The sequence below is a fragment of the Macrotis lagotis genome, chromosome 2, assembly GCF_037893015.1.
Source record: "Macrotis lagotis isolate mMagLag1 chromosome 2, bilby.v1.9.chrom.fasta, whole genome shotgun sequence".
Classification (NCBI taxonomy): Eukaryota; Metazoa; Chordata; class Mammalia; order Peramelemorphia; family Peramelidae; genus Macrotis; species Macrotis lagotis.
Window position 1 is genome coordinate 114438491 of NC_133659.1, and position 11359 is coordinate 114449849.

The following is an 11359-nucleotide window of genomic DNA, read 5'->3' on the forward strand; positions in this document are numbered from 1 at the left end:
GTTAATCTGACTCATCAATGATACATATATAGCTATTGCATTGTGTGACAATTAGTCATAAAAGGCAATTCCATGTTAATTATTATAGAATTATAGATATTTAAAGCTGAGAGAGACCTTAGAGATCACTTCATTCAACCTCTTCATTTTACTCAATAGGAAATGAAGACTAAAGAGATTAAGTGACATATCTTCAGTTACACAATTTGTTGTTTGTTGTTGCTCAGTTGTTCAGCTCTATATGCAAATCTGTGACTCCAGGTATGATACCATATCGTGCCCTTCTGTCTTCCACTATCTCTCAAAATCTGTTCAAGCTCATATTCATTGTTTCCATGATACTATTTATCTATCTCATCCCCTTTCCCTTTTTCCTTCAATTTTTCCTAATATCAGGGTCTTTTTCCGGTGAGTCCCATCTTCTCATTTGTGGTCAAAGTTTCTAAGCTTTAGCTTCATTATTTACCCTCCAAATGAATAGTCTGAATTAATTTCTTTAAGTATCGAATGGTTTGCTCTCCTTGCTGTCCAAAGGACTCTCAAAAGCCTTTTCCAGAATCATAATTCAAGGGCAGCTGCACTGCTCAGTTTTCCTTAAAGTTCAACTGTAACAGTCATACATTGCTACTGGGAAAATCACATCTTTGACCATACAGTGCTTTGTCAGCAAGGTATTGCTTCTTTCTAGTCTGTTGTCCAAATTTGTCAGAGCTTTCCTTCCAAAGAGCAATTTTTTAAAAATTTCATAGTTACAGTTGCCATCTGCACTGATCTTTGAGCCCAAGAATATAAAATCTGAAACTATTTCCACTTCTTCTTTTATTGGCCAGGAAATGATGGGACCTGTTAATAAGATCTTAGTAAAGCTTGCCAACTTTTACAATCTCCTCTCACCCTCATTGAGAAGCTTCATAACTCTTTTTCATGTTCTACCATTAAGAGTGGTATCATCTCCTGACAACCTTGACCTCAACCTGACTTTTGATTCACTCAGTCTAATATTTCACATTATATACTCTGCAAATAAGTTGAATAACTAAAATTACAACATATAGCTTCAATTTCCCATCTTAAACCTATCAGTTGTTCCACATTCAGTTCAAATTGTTGTTTCTTGGTCTGCCTACAGGTTCCTCAGGAGACAAGTAAAATGATATATTACTCCCATTTCTTTGAAGACTTGTCACATTTTGTTGTGACCCACATAGTCAAATACTTTAATGTGGTCAATGAGGCAGAAGTTTTTCTGGAACTGCCTCAATTTCTCTATAATGCATTTGGTAATTTAGTCTCTAGTTCCTCTGTCTCTTTTTGAAAACCTAATTGTCCTTCTGGTAATTCTTCATTTACATTTTGTTGAAGCCTAGCTTGGAGAATCTTAAGTATAACTTTGCTGGCATGTGAGATGAGCACAATTGTTTAGAAAATTACACAATTAGCTAACTGTAGACCCAGGTTTAGAATCCACATCTCTAAGAGATCATTTTTCAAGTCTAACCATCATCTAAACATGAATCTCATCTTTGGTTTAGTTATTCTGCCTCTGCTTAAAGACATCTATGGATGGAGAACTCACTACCTCTTAAGATTTGAGTTTTACCTGGAAAGATTTACATGAACTGAGGCAGTGAGCAGAACCAAGAGAACACTGTACACACTAACAATAACATCGTGTGGTGATATACTTGACTCTTCAGCAATACAATGATCAAAGACAATTCTAAAAGTCTTGTGACAGAAAATACCATCCACATCGAGAGAAAGAACTATAGAGTCTGAATGCAGATAAAAGTATACTATTATCACCTTTTTAATAGTGGTTTTGTTTTTTCTTTCTCATGGTTTTTCCCTTTTGTTCTGATTCTTCTTTCCTAGCATTACAGATATAGAAATATGTGTAATATGATTGTGCATGTGTAACCTATATAAAAATTGCTATCTTGCTATCTTAGAGTAAGGGAATGGAAAGTAGAAGGAGAAAACTACAAAAATGAATGATGAAAACTATCCTTACATAAAATTGGAAAAATAAATTAATTGGCTAGTTAAAAAAATAATTTCCTGGAAAATCAATCTGAAGAAAAAAAAAGCCTGTGATAAGAAGTTTTTTCCTTATGTCAACTCAAAATTTGTATTTTCCTTCACAATTTCTTTCTTCGTTTGATTCCATCCAATGCTTCTAGTTCTTCCTTCTGGGGGCCAAAGTGTATAAATCTAAACCCTCTTCCATTTGACAACCTTTTAAATACTTGAAGACAGCTATCATGTAACTTGCACACTAAAGAAAAACAACTTTCTCTTTTCTGGGTTAAACAATTCTAATTCCTCTAATATCTTCACATCCTTTTATTCCATCTTTTCAAGTTTTGGGGACAATACTCAATTTGCCTCATCTTAACCAATATTGCTAACCATTGTTCTGATCTTGTCAACTTAATTCTTTGTTCACCATCTTTAAAATAGTCCATAAATAAACATATTTATTTTTTTGTATCCTCACCTCCATTCCACACTAAAAACTGACACAAAGGGAATATAGTGTAGAGGAAGAAATAGTCAAATTCAGTCTTTTTTTTTAACTGTCTATGTGAACTGGGGCAAGTTCCTTTATTATTTGAACCCTTTTCCCCCCTCTGTAAAATGAAAGAGCTAGACCAGATGATCTTTAACACTAAATCTTATGATGTTATTTTGGTCTCCAGTCCTTTCATTATTCTTCCAAAAATGCGGTTCACAGACTGTAAAACAATAATCTTATTCTGCCCTTTTTCCCAGGAAAACCCAGCCCTGAGGATTTATCATAACTACACAAATTATAGGCAAGATGCTGGGAGATATTGATTCTCAGACAATGGTTCTTTACCAAAATGAAAGAAATAACAACAAGCAACCAGCTAGGGTATCCTGGAATTTTAGACTTAGGAGGTATTTCAGAGATCATCTAACCCCGCAGTTCATAAACCCCTTCAGGGGTTGAATAGATTTTAGGGAGTCTATGCACTTGGATGTCTTTGTTTTCACTAATCTCTAACTGAATTTAACATTTCCTTTCATTGTGAATTGAAAAAAAAACACGTTATTCTGAGAAGGGATCCAGAGATATCACCAGACAGACTATTAAAGGATTTTATGGTGCATAAAGGTAAGAACCACTGGTCTAATCTAATAATCTCTTCTTCCCATATTCAACCCCCCCCCCCAATACATACACACTGATACAGATAAAGAAACTAAGAGAAGACTCAGAAAGGTTAAATGATTTGCCCAAGATTATATATGCAAAAAATAGAAGAATTGGGACTTACTAATAATGCTCAGCAGATTTGTGCCCTGCTAGACATGAGGAAAAAGTATTCAGGACAGGGTTAGGAATAGCTGTGTACCTTTAAAGTGGGAAAATGAAGAAGAAAGAAATAAACTTTAGCCACTTAAAAAATACCCTATTTTTCCATTAAAAATAAAAAAGAAGCCTCCATTAAATGCGTTTAGGTCACCTAAGATAACATAATAAAAGTATCTTTTACTGAAATGGAGATGAAAGGTAGAATTTTTTCAAAAGGTAATTTTGATTTTCTGATTCACAATAATAAATCCTCCCATTCTCCTCTCAGTTCCCCAGATAAATAATATCAGCTTATTGCCAGCTTCACTATGGGGGAAATTAAAACACTAATGCTGGGATGGTAATGGATTGATTATTTACATATTGTCTCCCTCTTAACTCTTGAACTTTCTTTGCAAGGTAAATGGGTTAAGTGATTTACCCAAGGTCTCACAGTAAGAACTCTTGAACATCTTGATAGTAGAATTTGACTTTTATTTTTCTTATATGCTCAGGACTTAGCACAGTTTCAAATTCATAGTATGCACTTAATAAATGTTTATTAACTGACTGACTGCCTATCAGGCCCCCTTATGATGCCCAGTCTTGGCAAGATTTGACCTGGAATTCTTGGTTGTAATTTGTTTTGAGGGTAACATCAGCAGGTCCTACTGAAATAAAAAGTCTTGAAGCTTTCTTGGTAAAGAGGCATGGTTTTATCATTCCAGAATAAATTTAGTTAAATCAGAGATCCTGTAGGCTGGATGAAAAGTGATGTTTTTCATAGTAATAATTAATACTATATAGCACCTGCTGTCTAACAGGCACTATGCTAAAAATTTTCCAAATATTATTTCATATCAAGAATCTTACTCTCCCTATTTTACAGTAGAGGAAACTGACACCAATAGATTAAGGTCACCTTGTTAGGACTGATGTTAGATCTACTGTGTCACCTAGCTGCCCTCCACTAAATCACAGAGATACTCTATATGTGGGGAAACAAACAAATTCAAGGGTCCTGAATTTTGAATATAGAAAGAGAATTACTTGCACAGGTCTGGACCTCAATTATTCAATTACTCCCTTTATTTTAATGATTTTGTTGACCTGTCCCCTCCTTTAAAAAGAAGAAATACAGGGAAAAAAGCAAAACTGAATTTACTTCTTCTCAATCTAGTTCTTCCTTTTCATTTCCATTTCTGATGATAACCTCATCTGGTCACATGAAATCTAGACAGAAGGCTATAGAAGAAAGTAAGAGGATCAGCAGTTAGAGAATCTGGGTTCAGTTCTTGACTATGCTATTTATTATCTGTGTGTCACCTTGGATAAATTGGAAATAATCAACAGAAGGAAGATACTAGAATTTAGAGGGCTAAAAAAGGGCTTCCTATAGAAAATAAGATTCAAGCTGGAATTTGAAGGAAGACATGGAAGTCAGGAAGTAGAGATGAGGAGAGAATATCCAAGATAGAGGGACAGACAGAGAAAATATAATAAAATGGCATTTTGACCTATATTTTGGCATATAGTCAATATTCATTAAATCCTGGAAAACTTTTGTTAAAATCTAATCTTTTCATTGGTAATATGAAGGAAGAGAAGGAAAGGAAGGGGGAGAAGAAGAGGACAAAGAGGAGAAGGACAGGGTCGAAATCAAAGGGCTATGACAAACATAATTTTAATTTTGACTACATAGAGGACTTTGTGACCTTGAGAAAGTCACTTAACTTTCATTCATTTAATTAGCACTTAAATTCTGACACAAGGCTAGCAGCACTATTATTAGAGCTATTTCCCAATTCAGCAGGTTTTCAATGGAGTTTGTAGTTGGTGCTAATGATTTCCTAATGACTATTTCACTAAGAGCCCTTCAATGACCCTCCACTGAAGTGTGAAAGATGCAGCCTTTGAGTTTAATCCTGGAGTCCCTGATTTTTCTAGCTTGTCTTCTCCCCAAGGCTTCTGTTTTTCTAGTTGAGAGGAATAGGGTTTGGAAGGAAAACATGGCCAGAATATGCAGGGATGGAAAATAAAAAGGGAAGACATAAGAATTCTTCTCTAGAAAGAGAAATTACTGAAGGGATAGGGGAGACAGTTAAGTGAAGGAAGCTGAAGGGGTGATACTAGGAAAAAAGAACAAGATTAGAGATAGAAAAGAGAGAGCCTGAGGACAGAAAAGGATAATGTACTATTCATAGATGGGGGAAATAAGGAAAGTTTCCAGGACAATGGTTAAAGAAGAGGCTGATCAAGAGCATTCTCTGGACCTAAGATTATTCAATTACTATCCACATTTCAATGATTTTAAATTATCCTTTCCCCTCCTTTAAAAAGAAGAAACACAGGGGAAAACCCAAACTGAGCTTATTTCCTCTCAAACTAGTTCTTCCTCTTACATGCCCATTTCTGTTAATAGTCCTATCTAGTCATTTGAAATCAAGGCAGAAAAGTATAGTGGAAAGTTGGAGAATCAGAACTGAGAGGATCTGGGCTTAATTCTTGGCTCTGCTATTTATTATCTGTGTCACTTTGGGCAACTCATGCTACCTCTCAGGTCTCAGTTTCTTCAGCTATAAAATGAGACTGTTGGATTGAATGACCTCAAAGATCCCTCCCAGTTCTAAATCTACAATGCTTTGATTCAATTCTTACTGCCACCTCTATCCAGTTGGTTGCTTCCATTTACAGACTATCTTTCATGCTCATTCCCTCCCTACTCCCACTGCACCACCTTGGTTCAGTCCTTTATTATCTTATTTGCAATATTTTAAATGACCTCCTGACTCTCCTTTCAAACCTATTTAGCATAGTGCTGATTGATTTACCTTTATTGTTCTGTTCTGATTGTTTCTCCCTTGATCATAAGTCTTACTGAATAAAGTTCATATTTCTTAGCTTCTATGAAATGACTGATTTTATTAATTACTTCCTGTGTGACCTTGGGGTTGTCCATAGATCCTATAAACTGTTTAGGTCTCTCTAGCTGTGGTAGTGGTAATTACGAGAGATAAATTTTGCTTCAATATAAAGATAAGTATCATAGTAGTAACTTGCTATTTATTTCCTCCTAATACTTGACTTTACTTTTGCCTTCAACCTTCAATAACATCCTACTCTGAAGTTCATTCCATTCTTCTCTATCACCCTAACTAGATCCTAGTTGCTGTAGTATCATTTAGACAAGTTATTTAAACACCCCAGCTTCAGATTCATCATCATCTACAAGAAAGAGATTGGACGTCTTTCCCCCTAGATCTGCCACCTTATAAACTTCCCTATTGCATTTGACACCATTGGCCCTTTCCATCATTCACCATATCCAATCAGTTTGCAAGTCTTGTTGATTCTATTTTCTCATCTTTTCCTTTATATTTATACAGATGTCACTCTAGTCCATGCCTTCACTCCTAACCTGGATCATTGTGTTTGTTTTGTTGCTGTTCAGTTGTTTTTCAGTAATATGTCTTCCTGATTGTAAGACTAATGCTCTATCCTCTGTGTCCCTAACTGTCCCATGGATCATTGTAATAACCTCTAATCTCCCTGCTCCAGACTCTTCCCTCTCCAATCTATCTTAAACCAGCTGCCAAAATCATCTCAAGGTTCACTTAACTTGAATCAAATCACTCAATCTCCCCACTGAGGATCAGTTTTCTCATCTGAAAAGTGAGAAGGTTGTGCTAGATGACATCTGAGATTCCTTCCCAGTTAGTCAGTCAATAAAGATTTATTAAGTCAATAAGGATTTATTAAGTGTTCTTTATGTATCAGACATTGTGCTAAGTGCTGAGGAGAGAAAGAAAAGCAAAACCAGATCCTTGTCCTCATGGAGTTCACAAGCTAATGGAGACAGCATGTAAATAATTACATACATACATGATATATACAGAGTAAATGGAAAGTAACCTCAGGGTGGAAAGCACTCAGAGAGGACTGGGGCCAGGAAGGGGGTACAGGGGGAGAGTAGGAAATGGAGGGGCAGGTATGTACCAGGGGAAGCTTACAGCAAAACAAGTGATTTGAATTGAGTCTTGAAGAAAACTAAGAGGCAGAAGAAAGAAAGGAAAGCATTCCTAGCATGGGGGACAAGAAAGAAAGAATGGTAGGAAGGAAGGAAGGAAGGAAGGAAGGAAGGAAGGAAGGAAGGAAGGAAGGAAGGAAGGAAGAAGGGAAAGAAAGAATGTGAAAGAAAGAGTAAGAGATAGGAAATAGTATGTTGTTTAAGAATAGCAAGCAGACCATTGTAACTGGATCATAGAAGAAGTGAAAGAAAATAAAGTGTAAAAAAGACTGGAAACAGAGGAAGAGAGGAGTTTTAAATGATGATCATTTTAGGAGTTCTTGGAACTAATAGACAGCAATTTGAGCTTTTTGAATGGGCGAAGAACGGTGTGTATGTTAAACTAACCCTACAGGAAAACTGTTTTGGTCACTAAATGGCTTAGAGTAGAGAGATACCTGAGACAGGGAAACTAGAAAATTATTCCAATAGTTTAGGTGAGAAGACCTGAACAAGAGTGACAGCTACATGAGAGGAGAGGAGACTTACACAAGAAATCAGAACTAGATCTGGCAACAGATCGTATATGGGGGGTGAGAGTGAAGAGTTAAGGATGACCCTATGGTTTGGAGCCTGGGTGACTGGAAGGATGGTTGTACCTTTAACAGTCCTGGGAAGTGTGGAGTCTTTCATTCCTACTAGGAGGGAATCACTCAGCTCTCCTCAGAGGGAAAGGATATTTGACCATGATTATATTAATTTGATACCTTACATATTGTTAGTCTGGGGATATGATTGGGTTCACTCTAACTTCTGATTACTGTTATTTCTGGGATGAAGAAGGCAAACTTCAAATCCAAAGCTTGAAGCCCTTTCAACTGCTACCAGCTGCACAATGAATACATATAGTGAAAAGTAAAGAAACCCATTTGTCCAAATCATAGCAAAACAGAAATCATAGAAGGCATAAATAGAAGAGCATCTGTCAGACAATATAGAATGAAGGAGCTCTTCCAGTAAGAGTGAGACAACTGAACCAAATGAGAGAGTGTGCAAGGAAAAGAGAAAGAGACATACAGAGAGAGAGAGAGAGAGAGACAGAGAGAGAGACAGAGACAGAGACAGAGACAGAGACAGAGACAGAGACAGAGACAGAGACAGAGAGAGTGTGTTCTGGATCTTACTCAACAGGAAACTCCCCAAAGTCTCTAGTTTTTGAGGTAGGGACAGGGACATTATGGAAACTGCCAGCTCTTCTCATATATTCCCAGTCTTTTCCTTCAGAAACCTAAAGTAGTGTTGACTTCCTCTATCTCCTCTTTTGAAGATGAAAGCCAGAAGCACCTGAAGCAACTTGACATTTGAAGAGTCCAAAAGAGAACTTGAAGTTGGATAAGTCCTGAAGGTTAATGCTCAAGAATTCTGTCCCATCCCTCATACAGGGCAGGGCATTCATCCCTTCCAATGTGGAAAAAGTCTCATACCAATGGGTCTTGGTACAGAGGCATACAAACAGATTTTATGCATAAACAGGCATAAACATACACACACATATACACCTATACGTATACAAACATGGTTTTATATAAAGACATGCACATGCACACATCTATATCTCTAAATACATATATGTGTTATATGTGTACACACATGGTATGACATTGAGCTCAAAATAGATAAAGTCCCTCTTAGGTTGCATTTTTAGTATTTAGAGTTGAGGGAGACAGTCCTCTACAATATGTCTTGTTTAAGCTACATCTGGAGTATTGGCTCAAATCTGGGTTCCACATTTTTAGAATAACATTGATAACCTGGAATACTTCCTGAGAAGGGTAGTTAAAATGATAAGAAGACTGGATTTAATGTCATATAAAGATTGGTTTGGTAGTGGAGTGGGGAAGGGACAATGTGTAGACTAGAGAAGAAGGGAGTGGGAGAAGAGAGGGAAGATCTAATTCTTCCTCTGTATCTATGACCTATTTATACTTGTTCTATGTTCTCATAGAGGACATAAGTGGGAGCAATGTGTAGAAGTTTCATATTGGAAGACAATGTGTGGTAGAACTTATTATCAACAAAAGCTGCCCTAAAATAGAATCAACTGTTTTAGGATCTATAGGCAGAGGTTGAATGGACACTTGTCAGGGATGTAGGAGGAGAAACTCTTGCCCAGGTTCAGGTTGAACTGAATGACCTCTGAGATTCCTTCCATATCTGAAATTCTTTGAATACCAAGAGAGAAGTTAAGGTGGGACAAGGTGCAGAAATACTGATTGTAGGTCTTTAGAGTTGACCTTAGAGAGGCCTTAGATCAGTCATTTCTCCTAAGTCATGAAGCTGAAGAGTGAAGAAAAAGGTTACTTAAGGTCAAAGACAAATAAATAAATTGCACAATCAGATCCTAAACTGGGTCATCTGACTCCAAATGCAAAGCTCAACATACAACAAGACACTGAACTAAAAAAAATCTAGTTAGATAACTATCTTTACCACACTTTGCCCGAAATAAAACTTTCCAGAGCTCCCTTATCCCCTTCTCAAAGTACTCACCCCCACCAAAAAAAAAAAATGAAAAAACAAAAGTACTCACCCTATAGCTTTTCACTGCCTGTTCAAAATCTATCCATCCTTTAAGATTCCATTCAAATTGTTTAAAGTCTCCCTTGATTCTGTCTTTTAAAAAAGAAAAATTTATTAATAAGTTTTGGTATTATATTACAAACAATTATAGATTTCGCCTACTTTGTGAGAGTTCTCTTGTAACAAAGTAAAACAATTAAGAAAAACTAAAAATATAGTGATCTCATATAAAGTGCATGAAAAATTCCAAAACTATAGCACCCCACTAAATTTTTAAAAAAATTCATGAACAGAAATCTATTTTTGCTTTCTCCTCTTTCCCACTCCATAAGAGAAAAGAAAAACAAATTCTTTGTAGCATGCATACATAAGCAATCAAAACAAATTCCCTCATTGACTGTATGTAATAGCATATATGTATCTGTGTGTGTTTGTGTGAATACACATATATATCTACATATAACTTATTTTATGCCCTAAACCTCAATCAAATGATAGAGAATATATTTCACCATCAATCTTCTGGAATCACAACTGGTCATTGATCATAGTTCTTACAGTTTTCAAAATTGTTTGTTTTTTTATAGTGTTGCTTTTATTTACATGTATATATGTATGTATATATATATATAATTATCCTGATTCAACTCATTTAATTCTTCATGTTATGTCTTTAAAATTGTTTGTTTTAATAAAATTGATTTTATAGCATACAGTCAATCTTCAACATTTGCAGCTTTAACTTTTACAACTTCAAGAAGTTGTGATTTTATTGGTAACCTCATTTTCACTTCTGCATTGGTAACCATATACACTTACTTACATGCACAAGAGAAATAAAAAGAGGTGTGAAGCATACAAGTTTGTGGAATTTCTAATATCCCATTCAGTACTTCACTGGTCTTGTTTATCCTCCCATTGTGAAGAACTCAGGCATTCATTGCATATTTTCATTATTAGCCATTGAAACTCAAGTTTTGTGTTGCAATTATGCCTCAAAGCATAGTATAAGTTCTTTGGGCTCCAAGCCCAAGCATGAAAAGTCAGTGATTCAGCTTAGTGAGAAAATAAAGGTGCTAGATAAACTTCCTGCCAAACTGTCTGCAGCTGCTATCCGGAATTTGGTGTCAACAAATCTGCAAGAAGGAGGAAAGTATTTATGGTACAGTCGATTTCATGTGTTATGGAAAGTGAATATTGTCTGAAATAAATTTTTTTCATTTACATATTAGCACAAAAGATCACAAAATTCTAGGAAATTACTAACAAGAAAAATGTTTTGCATGTTACAATTTGTGAAGTGCATTTTATAGATTATTTCATGGTTATTGTGTTAGGGAAAGTGCATATTGTTAGAATTAGTTTTTTTAAAAGAATTGTGCGCAGAAAAGTATATTTTTAGCAATTTCTAGTGAGAGATTGCCAATTTTGGGGGTTGTGGAAACCTAACC